Here is a 12,760-nt window from a genome sequence, read left to right as displayed (position 1 = left end):
TGTATGATTTTTCTTTATAATTGGGTACTTGAACATGTCTTATTATTAGGACCCAAATTTCTTTCTATTGACCTAGCTATGCTTAAGTGAAAATGTTAGTGTATAATATTATCTTAGATAAGCTTTCTTATGCAGTTATTATCTTGTAGGGATAAGTTTTCTCAATGTGCAATCTTCCATGTATGTGCATGTGTAGATTCTAGATAGATCTTCCTATTTTAGATGACACCTCCCTTACTATATATTCGTACCTCTTCCAAAGATGGGTAACCTTATTTCTACTATTTCCATTCTCAAATTCTATTTTGAATACTTTTTTCTCACATCTTGATACTCACATTCAATAATAGACTTCTGACTCATTCTAACAACAATGTAGTTTTACTTTCACTCCTTTTAAAATTATCTCTTTAAAATATGATCCATTTTAGTATGGCCTTGCATTCACTCCTTTTGGAAACATTTTTTTTCAAATGTAGCATTTTTTTAATAGTGTGGCCTTTATTTCACTCCTTTTGAAACTATTTAAAAAAAAAAATCTATCCTATTTTACCATGATCTAGGTGCATTCTTGAGTCCATAAGCAAACCTTTTTAGCCTTTATACCTTTTATTATTGTCCTACAACCACAAACCATAGTGATTGTTCTAAAAACACTTTTTCATTTAAGTAACAATTGAAAGGAAATATTTAACGTCAAACTAATAAATATTCACTAAATAGGTGCTTTGAATGTCAAAATTATTTTAATGTTATCTAATATAGAAATTTGATAATATGGTTCAAATTAATTAGTACCTCACTATTATGAGAAGCCCTTTTCCACTAGTCACTATCTGATTCTTTGAATGGAGTAATTACATTTATATTTGGATTTTTTATATTCATTTTATCCTAATAAAATCCTTTTAGGTGGACGAGTAAGTAAATCCCATGTTTCATTCTTTCCAATTATAACAATTTCTTTATTGATGATTTTAACACAAACTTTTCTTTTATTATATATTTAAATTGTCTTTTTTGAACATAAACGTGTTTAAATTATCTTGGTTGGCCTTGAATATGATAAAATTATAGCTAAATAAATAATATACCCTTCATAAAACAAATTAATATATTTTTCTTTCCTTGGAGGAGGATTCACTACAAGCATGCTATTGAGAAGGTGAGGAGAGAGGAAAAATGAAGACAAGTGTGCCAAATCTATTCTGCAATTCTATAATGGAGGTTGTACTAATTTATGTTTTGGTGTTTTATATATCAAAACACGTCAAGGAGATTCCACCTATGTTATCCCTATTTTGGATTTATTTACTAAAAGGGCGAGAAGAAGTCCCTTGGATGAAATTAAAATTTTAAGGCTACTAAAATGTTTGGTTTCAATTACAATTAAAGGAATAATCTCTTGATTTAGTTTATCTTAGCTTTTGCCATCTACTTTAAAGGAATAGTTGTCAATACATAGATATAAACAATTACATTTCAAACCTTCTATAATGATTGCTATTACTTATAAGCAAAATAGATGTATTAATTACTTAATTTATCATAGTGAAATCTATTTATATAGATTACAAAAATTCATGTTTAATAGTAGGAAATTTCTAAATTTTGATAATTCACTAATTATTGATTTCTATAGGATACATGACATAGCTAATTTAATAATGACTTATATGGAGTAACTCAGATTAGTGAGATACACTTTCTTATATTGATATTGTTGTTTCCCATTTATGTACAAACATATTATTTTACTTTTTCATATTATTTGGGATTCAAATAGAATCATTTGTTTTTCAAATTTTAAATTCATTTAAAGGACTTCACTAATAAAAATATACGCTCCATAGTCCCTAGTGCATCCCACAACTAAAATAATAAAAAAAAATTCACTATGGAAGAAGTGGTGGGAGGAGTACATGCTAGGCCCAATACTAAGGGTGAATTGGAGAATATAGAAAACCATACTATAATATTTCTCTTTTATTATTTTCAAAACCTAAGGAATCAACCATAAATAAATCAAAATGAGTTAGGCCCAATTCTTATCTTAGAGGGATTCAACTCTACCACTTGGTCTGGCTACATGAACCCTTTAAAAACTATTTACAAAAACCCAAATTTATTTGTCAATCTTTCCTTTTGTTTTCAATTTCCCTATAACTAGGTACACAACTAAGGAAAGAGAGTTGTAAATGAGTAGTAGTTGGATTGAATCTACAAGGTTACATGGGTACAAAACAATTATCAAGGAGTAGAGCTCATTGTTTCAAATAGTGAGTTAAGGATGTCAAGAAAAGGTTTGACAAAACTTCCTAATAATAGATAGATTTCCTTATTCCTTAGGTTGTTGGGTTAAATATTAAAGGTACAAGAGTTTTATTTTTGGCATTTTTTTTTGTTTTTCACCCTATCACTATCATTTTCTCCTTGAGATCCATTTTCCAAATATATATCAAGGCATTAGGGTGGATAATATTATGAGGAAGAATCTCACATCAAATACAAAGTTATAATTAAAAGTCTCTAATTTTAGTAGCACCAAATTAGTCCTCTTCCTAACTTTTATTTGAGTGAAACTTAATTTATTCTATCATGATTCTTATCCTCACTACCTACTTGAGACCACAACCATATAGATTAGGATGGGTTTTCTTTTTGTGGGTTATGGATTCTAATGGCCATGCCTCAAAGTCTTATAGCTCCTTTTAAAGATTTTTTGGGACAATTTAGATCTAAAATGTTAGTGACACATATGTAAGGTAATTAATATCTATATCTCTATTTCTAATAAGAGTAATATTTTTAAATTTATACTTTCATAATTATACTATTTGCATTCCTAATCAACATCCATAACATGTGTGCATCCCATTTCTTATTATTTTAATATTATTCCATCCTTTATCGTACGAACATATATCTATTCAAATAATTGAACATAAAATAGTTATAGACATTTATTATTATATTTTATTATTCTATTTGTATAAAACTAGAGAAAAATATTATGAGGACCCTTATAAATATTTTTATAAAAGTTGTGATTGATATCCTTCTGTGTATATATATGGTCAATTGACGAAAAATTTATAAGAATACTATCATGTGCTTTGTGCATTGAGATGTAGGTAAAACTAGGCTAAGTATGAAATATAATATTAAATTGTGAATGATTCTTTGTAGAGTACACATCATATACTAGTGTTTACTTTTTTCCATTTATTTGCAGTTGATTCATTTTACTACTAGCACAAATCCATAATTTTCTTCATAAACTAACATTCATAGCCAAAGAAATAACTAAATTTTAAATCCCCTCCTTTTAGATTTTGACTACTTTACTAACTCAACTAGACATTCCACATTCTTTCTCATACTACAACACATATAGAGGAAGAAAATGTATACATTAAAACTATATAATACCATATTAAAATTAAGCCATAACGGTAAATAAGTGAGGGTATTAACATTGAAACTCACAACTCAACAAAAAAAGCTATAGGAGTTACAAACCTCAATATAAACAAATTTTGGAATAACATAATGCCCAACCCATGGAAAAAATAAAAAATCAATTCTTCTCCAAGAATATCATTAATAGTGAGTGACCTTTTATCTTATAAAGAACAAGATATATAGAAAAGAAATAATTTCCTTAATCATTTCTCAAATCCAACCATATATATCCTTTTCCCATATACATTTCATACCACATTTTTCCTCAACTATAATCATTTTATCTCACACCATGTACACAAGATTAGTCATACATTTTTTTTTCTTACAAGGAAACCCACTCACCTAACCCCATACATGGAGTACTCTCATCAATTTACGAGAGCCTATTCTAGCTACCCCACAACCCAACATCTTATAATTAATATTAACAACAAGAAAAACATAAATGTACAATTATATACAATGTTAACAATAATAAAATTAAATATAGAATTACAACCAAATACATTCACACAATGCTTCTTACAAATTAAAGTAACCAACACTTGAATAAGGTTGGTGTAGTTCTATTAACCACTCTTTTTCTATCTTATCCTTAATTATATCCTTATCATTTTTCTACACAACTCACCAACACTTTTCAACAACTGTAGCTTGCAAAAATGAAAAAAAGTCATCTTGTCATCAAAATTTTGACTGGTGAATTGAAATATCCATTCATTCATCTCTTATTGTTGAGGTGGCACATTTTATTTATAGTTTATCTTGCAACTAACCCTAAGCATCTTTCTCATACATTTGTTAGCAATCACTCCATGTGTCCAACTACCTCATGATGATTCTAAGATTTGACCAACATGATCAAATTTAATTATTATAAATGATTAACAAAAAGAGATCAAATATTTAATCTAAGTCTTTGAAAAGATATTTAACCCCTAATCCTACAATATATTACCTTGAACATAAAAATAAGATAAAATTAACATTTAAATCCACATTAACCTTTGGGAAAACATTGAATTCAAGTTTGACACTGAGGATGGCTTTATTCCACTTTTACTCACCCAAGCATCCAATAGACATAGATTATCAATATAAAAATTACACATCATAACCATAGAGGACACAATTCACATTACAAAAATAGTTTAATAATGATATTGTTGCTCTAGTTAGGGAGAGGAAGGGTCCTTGGGTTAGATAGAAAATTATGAAGAAGAAAAAGGTTTTGACATATCCTTCTATTCATAGTGATTTGAGGAATTCTATGCCTAATACAAACTGTAAGGGTAGAACATCTTTTCCTTAGGATTTTGAATGTTAATTCCCTCATTAATTTGGAGCAAGAAAGTCTCAATGATCTTTTACGCATTTCAAGTAATGTGGTTGTGGATTATTTCCTTATGAATAAGTGGGTGATCCATGAGAAAGAATATCAATCTCAAGTTGCATCTATTTCCAATAAACATGAGAATAAGGAGCCCACTTGGGATTAAAATGAGCACAGAAATATAGCTACTTGACTTTAGAAAGATGCTAAGGATGTTGAGATGATAAAATTGGATTATGAGGATATAATCAAGGATCTAGAGAAAAAAATTATTTAAATTAATGATAATCTTAGCACTCTAGTTTTCTTTAGCAACAAGGTTGTCAAGAGTAGCATGAAAACATTAAAACTATGTTTTAAAGACTTGATAAAGGGTATCTAAGTAAGAATTGGGTCATGGATATGCATATTGAGGATAAAGGTACTAAGCTAATGGAAGAGGACTTAGGCCCATGCAAACAAACTTGTGGTAACCTCAAGGAGTGGTGGAGCACACTGCCTAAGATATTTAGGATTTCAAGAACATGGCTATGAATATGACCCATCTAGAAGTTGAAGCTTCTAAAGCCTTAAAGAAGCTTTATTAGGTCTTTTTTGTTTGTTCTTGATTTTTGTGTTTCTTTCTATTGGATGACTGTCTTTTTACCATTGTTATGTTGTTGTAAGCATTTTGTACCTAGGGTTTTGGGTCCCTTTAAAACATATTTGATCCTTAATAAAAAATAATAGAGTTTCACATCACAACATAATTTAGACAATATATAAGACCTTGGTTTCTCACAATAGACTAGGTTGACTCAACTTCTTATACAAAACAGGGTTTCCATGTCACCTCCTTGAATCAATTGGCCATGTGATTTCTAGGCACTCAATATCACATTTTATTTTATCATAATTAGATTAATAGTGGAATGATAGAACCAATATAACATACTTTTGGACTAAATATGTTTTTTGCATACTTTAAATCCTTATACTTTTAGTATTAACTTTTCTATAAATAGTATTTATAAGATCTAATTTTTAAAAAATCACAACATGTGAAAAGTATCATATTCATTGTCATAACACTAAAATATACATAAAAATATTGAGAACAAGATCATTTGATCTAGTTTGGCCACTCATAATATCTTCATACTTGTAAATAATAACATAAAATGTGTCATAATGATAACAAAATAGACATAAAAATTAAATTGAAAGTATATCACTAAAAGATGGGTCTCACAAGAGAGATAGCGATATCTAGAGAGTGAGAGGTAGAAAGATAAAAAGAGAGGTAGATGTAAATGCATAGAGAGAAGGAGAGATGAATATTGTGTGTGAGAGAAAGAAAGGGTTTAGAAGAATGATACAAATCAAGGGAGATTTAAAGAAGTATAAAGGGAGAGGTAAAGAGTGACCAAGGGAGAGATATAAGAAAAAGATAGGAAGAGGTAAAAAATGGTTAAATAAAGAGATAGAGATAAATAGAGATAGAGATAAGAATACACACACACAAAGTTAAAATTAACATAGTAAAAGAGAGATAAAGAGAGAGGGAGAGTGAGAGGGGAGAGAAAATAATACACATGTAGAGATAGATAGAGAGAGAAATATAGATGTATAGAGAGGTAGAGAGAGTAGAAAGAGATAGAAATAGAGAGGATTAATAAGAGATAGATATATGGAGATAGAGAGGAAGAGGGAGAAAGATTAGATGCTAGAGGGAGTGGTAGAGATATATTGAGAGATAAAAAGTGATAGAGGGAGAGATAAAGAGATGTGAAGGGGTAGAGGGATAGAGGTAGAGAGTGAAATAGAGGAATAGATATAGAAGGAAACATATATATGTATAAGGAGAGGGAAATAGAAAGAGTTAGGGAGACAAAGAGGGAGAGAGAGAGGACTAGAGATACAAAGGGAGAGATATAGAGTAAAAGATATAAATAGATGGGGAGATATATGAAGAGAGAGGAATGAATATAAACATAGAGATAAAGATTTATAGATAGTGGATGAGAATAGGAGAGTGAGAGAGGTGGTCGAAAAGAGAGAAATAAAGAAAGTTAGAGACAATGATGAAAAGAGAGATATATAGAGATAGAGTTTGAAATAGATTGAGAGATGTAGAGATAGGGATAATAAGAGATAGATGAAGGAAAGGGGGGAGGTATAGATAGATATAGAGGAAAAATATAGAGCTACAGAGGGTGATGGGATAAAAATTGAGAAGGATAGAATGAGATTAAATAAGGGATAGTAAAAGAGGGATAGATAGAGAGAGGAAAAATTAAGAGAGGGAAATACATAGAGGGGGAGAGAGGATAAAAAATATAGTGGGAGAGATAGATAGAGCATGATACATGGAGAGAGAGAGAGATAAAGATATATTTAAAGAGGATGAGAGAGATAAAGAGATATATAGAGGTAGAGGGAGATATAAAAATTGAGAGGCAAGGAGAGAGATGTAGAGAGATAGATTGGTAGAGTGATGATGAAATTAAGACTCAAAGACAAAGGGATATAGAGAGATATAGGGAGGGGGGTAGATAGAGAGATATAGGAACTAAGAGGGAGGGATACATATAGAGAGGCATAAATAGAGAGATAGAGAGAGGGGGATATAATTAAAGATTTAGAGGGAGAGAAAGATAGATAGAAAGAGATAAAAAAATGATATAGAGGGAGGGAGTAGAAGAGAGACATAAAGAGATAAAAGTAGAGAAAAATATAGAGGGGAAGAGTGGAAGAGGAATGAGACAGATATAGAGGTAGAGGTAAATAGAGGAGGAGAGATATGCATAGAAAATGTGAGAGAAAGATAGAGGGAGGGAGATAGAGTGAGGAAAAAATATAGATATACATTACTACTAATGGGATTGATATCTAATTGTAATCTAAAAAACACTCTTAGAAACACTCTTAATAAAGAAAAGAATGTCATCATCAAGATAAGTTTTCTAATGTCTATTGGGCTATGAAGGCATTGTGATAAAATTCATTAAGAGTCATGGGTTATTGTAGGGAACTGTAGAGCTGGGAAAGAGATGATAGAAATAGATAGTGGGACTGATAAAGAGATCAGGAGAGAGATAAAAATGGAGTTCATGAGGGAGGGGGAGATAAAGATATATATAGATTTAGAGGGAGATATAGAATTAGAGAGCTAGGAAAGAGATGGAGATAGAGTGGTAGATAGATGATGAGATGGAGAGAGGTAGACAAAGGTAGACAAAGAGATAAAGAGAATGAGGGAGGTAGAAAGAGAGATAGAGATAGGGACTAAGAGAGAGGCATACATTCAGAGGTAGAAATAAAGATAGATAAATAGAGACATAGAGAGAGAGGGATAGAATTTTAAATTTAGAGGGAAATATTAGAGATATATAGAAAGGGATACAAAAAATCATAGAGAGGGAGGGAGTGGAAGAGAGAGACATAAAGATATAAGTATAGAGAAAGATACATACGAAAAGAGTAAAAGAGGGATGGAAACATAGAGATATAGAGAGTTAGGGAAATAGAGGGGGAGAGACATGGGATAAGAAGAGAGAGAAAGATAGATGGAAGAAGATAGAGTGAGAAAAAAATAGAGATAGATTATTAATAATGAACATGATGGTTATGTGCACCAAGATGTGGTACCAAAAGGGGGTCTTAAGATGCCATCTTTTTCTTGGAATCGACAAAGTCTGAACTTCAATGATAAATTGAACATAGTTACAATACAAATTTGAATATGCAACAAGAACAAGAGTACAAGTGCTTGGAGTCTACTTTATAAACTACTAATTTATTTTGAAAATGGTGGAGATTAAGGTCTTCAAAAAGGGGGACACAAAAAAGTGGTCCTATTTTTATGTAGAAAACATAACATAGCATCTATTGCAGCCCCCTATTAAAATGTTAACATTTTGTTAGAATTTTTAAAATCACTTCAATGAGAAATTAGATAACATCTTGTAGCTTAGGCCAAATTTTTATCTCTATTTTTCTAATGAGTATATGATTTTTTACCAATTTTCAAAGTGGACACATCTTGAAAAATAGAAATTTGAGTGTTTTCCCCCCTAAAATAATTGAAAACTAATAAGAAATCAAAACGTTTTTTTTCAAGGTGTGTAGAATGGAGTCTAGTTTCTAAAAATGTAAGTTGATTTTAATTTTTATGAACATGTAAAAATCTATGCTCTAAATAGCACGTGTTGGTTTTTGACCAAAAATAGACACAGTAACATAATAAATTAATGATGAAAGTCTTAACAAAATAAAAAATGTAAAACAAATTATATGGTTGGATAGCTACGAGAGATATTAACAATATTATGGTGTTTTTTTTAGTTTCATTGAAACACATACAAACTTGATGGAAATCACGACCAAAAATATATGAAAAAATTTCTTCTTCTGATAAAAACATGTCTCTAGCTTGAAATGGTCATCTAAACTTTTGGGTTAGGTGCCCAAAGAAAATCCAACCCACAAGAAAAAAAATTGGCATGCACAAAATATTGTGCTCTCCCTATTCAGTGTGCACCAAATTAAAATATATATATATATATATATATATATATATATATATATTACTTTTTCCATTTGGCTAGCACCAAATTTAGCGCTTACCAAATGTGAAAAGTCCACTTTTTATATTTGGCACTCTCTAAATATTCTGCATTGAAAACTTTTAGGAGGTGTTTTGAATGGGGAAATATATGAGTTTGGACACAAGTTACATATAATCCATAAACAATGATATATACATGAAATATAACATTTACATTTCAATGTCTTTTTTATTTATTATACTTTAAGATATATTTCATGTATATATTAGTAGGATGTTTGAGAGTGGTTTCAGATTTATAGGATTTATAATGTAGACTATAGGTGTTAGAGGGTCATATTATTTTTCCAAAAACTAAATTTAAATAATCATCATGCTCCCATTAGCATTATTTATCATTCTTTAGAGCTCTATATCACTCTTTTTATCTTCCCAAAACTCTAGACATAACTCTCTCCCTCTCTTGTCTCTCTCACCTCTCTCTCCTCTGTCTAGATATATCCCACCCTCTTTACCATTCAATCCCTTTTCACCCCCATCTATATCCCCAACTCCCTCCCTCTCCATTCTCTTGATAACTACCTATCCCTTCCACCCTCTCTCTCCCCATATCTAGGTCTCTACCTCTCTCCCTGTTTACCTCACTAGCTCTCCCTCGCTATCTCATTACCCACCTCTAGGTCTCTCACCTATCAATCTATCTAATCTCTATTTCTCTCTCTCCCTCTCTACCTTTCTCTCTCTCCCCCCTTACCCCTATCCATTTATGAAATCTCTACTCTTCTTTCCTTCCCCTCACCTATCTATCTCCTCCTTCCCTAGGTCTCTCACTCCCACCATGTATGTACCTCTCCATTAATGCCATTTACTACTTCTTTTGTTCTTCTATGTCTCCTCTTCTCTCTCCCTTCCCTCTCTATATATCTCCCTTGCTTTCTTCTCCTCTCCCTCACTATCTTCCTTCTCCGCTATCTGTTATTCTATCTTCCTCTCCTATACTCTCTCAGTTATTTAGGTCATCACCTCTCCATCCCACCCTCTCTATCCCCTCTCAAGGTTTCTCCCTCCCTTCATCTCCACCTATATATCCCTACATATATATCTCATTAGCTAGCTATCTCTATGCCCCTCTATCTATCTATCTCACTCCTCTCTCACTATCTAGGTTTCTCACCTCTCTTTATCCCTCTAGGTCTCTCACCTATCAATATGTCCTCTCTACAATTGTATCCCTCCCTCTCCACCTCTCTTTCTCTCCCCTCTTAATCCTATCTATTTACTCCTTCTCTTCTTTCTATTCTTTAGCCTCTTTATCTCCTCTTTCTAAAGGTCTCTCACTCCCTCCATGTCTTCCTCTCTATCCATTCCCTCATACTCCTCCCTTTTTCATTTTGTATCTCCTCTTATCCCTCCCTCCCTTTCCCCCCCACTCCCTCTCTATTTCCCCATACATATATACCCCCATCTCTATCTCCCTCCCCAACTATTTTTTATTCTCTCGTCCTCTTGTATTCTCTCTCTATTTTCTAGGTTGTCACATTTGTGTCCCTTCTATAGCATTCTCCCTTCCGCTCCACCTATCTACCTCTACATACATGTCTCACTACATTCCTCTCTCTATCTCCCTCTTTCTATTTCAACCCTCTCTCTTTCTATCTAGGTCTCTCATCTCCCTTTTCCCTTTCTAGTTCTCTCCTTCTATCTCCCTCCCCTTTTACCCATATCTATTTTTGAACTCTCTCTCCTCACCTGTCTATCTCCTTCCCTAGGTCCTTCAATCCCTCCATGTCTACCTCTCCCTTAATCCCCTCTTAGTCATCTCTCTCTATTTATTATTTTATCTTTCCTCTTATCCTAACCTCCCCTTTCCAAGTCTCTCCCTCTCTTTCTTCTCCTCTCCCTTTGTATTTCACCTCCCTCCTTACCCCATCTCTCTCTCCCTTCCCTACCAATTATTATTCTCTCTCTCGACTATCTACATCATCAAATTTTGATCACACCCTCTCTCCCCCTCTCTAGGTTTATCCCTCTTTCCCTCTCCACCTCTCTACATATCCATCCATTTCTAATTACCAACTTCTCTATATCCCCCTCCATCTATCTCATCCCTCTCTCTCCCTATCTAGGTCTTTCACCTCTCTCTCCCCCTCTAGGTATCTTATATCTCTATCCAACCCCTCTAGTTCCCTCCCTCCCTCTCCAATTCTCTCTATCTCATATATATATATATATATATATATATTAAGGCTTAGAGTTTTGGGTGTATGAGTGATGATGTATAGTTGAGGTTTTACCTTTTACTTCCTCCCTTGACCTACTTTCCTCTCTATCTTGCATTTCGTCCTTACTCCCATATTTATCCTTGTATCTCTCTCTCTCTCTCTCTCTCTCTCTCTCTCTCTCTCTCCCTTCCTACATTGTTGGCAATTGACACTCATCCAGGCTTATGGTGTTGTCATTGATGGCAACACACATCATTTTGGGTTGGATACTTATCCGGTATCCTCTAGTATTCAAGGTTTAGCATCCGACATTCAAGGAAACCAACAACAAAGGGAAACCAACAAACTAGGAACCGATATTTGGAGGTCGACATAGAAGATTGATTCGGAAAAGGTTTTAGCAGCAATGGTCACAAAGATTAATGTTTATATTTTTGTCTAAGACGACATGTATTTATCTTTTGTAATATGATTGTAAGCCGACATAAGGCATTCATGTTTATATATGTAAAGGGTATATAAGTCAATCTAGCTAGGTCATTTTGAATATAGATGTGACAATGTTATGTGATATTATGCGAGTGAGATATTGATCGACGGAATGAGAATGCAATGATCTGTTGTTGGTCTTGGTTATTTGTGGAATGGATTGGAAAGAAAACAAGGTTACTTGTAAGGAAGGAAATAGTGATAACTAATACAGTCTATAACTTAAACTAGAAATCATCTAGCATATCTAATGCACACTCAGAGCTTAGAATTTTGTTCGTAATTCAGTAATTTATATTTGTAGTCATTGAGTCTCCTTTGTGATGAGCAGTGCACTCTAGGAAGTGTGCCTTCCTGCATGTGCATGCCCCCATCTTATATAATATTTATTCAACTAGCCAGTGGATAGATATTGTGGGTCACAAATACCACCATGGTTTTTCCTCTTTGAGGTTTTTCGCGTATAAATTTGTGGTGTTATGGTGTTGATCTTTGTGGTTGCTTTGTTCTTCATTATATTTTGTTTATTTGAATACCAGTTGTTAACTACTAAAGTATCTAAAAGAATTAAATTTTTAATCATCGGTAGAACATTGATTCACCCCCCCTCTCAATGTTCTTGGATTACAACAATTGGTATCAGAGCCTGGTACCTTAGAATAATTCTAATGCCTTGAGGAAGATCCTTTATCCGGAATC

This window comes from Cryptomeria japonica, chromosome 3 (genome assembly GCF_030272615.1).
Source record: "Cryptomeria japonica chromosome 3, Sugi_1.0, whole genome shotgun sequence".
NCBI classification, from domain to species: Eukaryota; Viridiplantae; Streptophyta; class Pinopsida; order Cupressales; family Cupressaceae; genus Cryptomeria; species Cryptomeria japonica.
Note: the sequence above shows the minus strand (reverse complement) of the source record.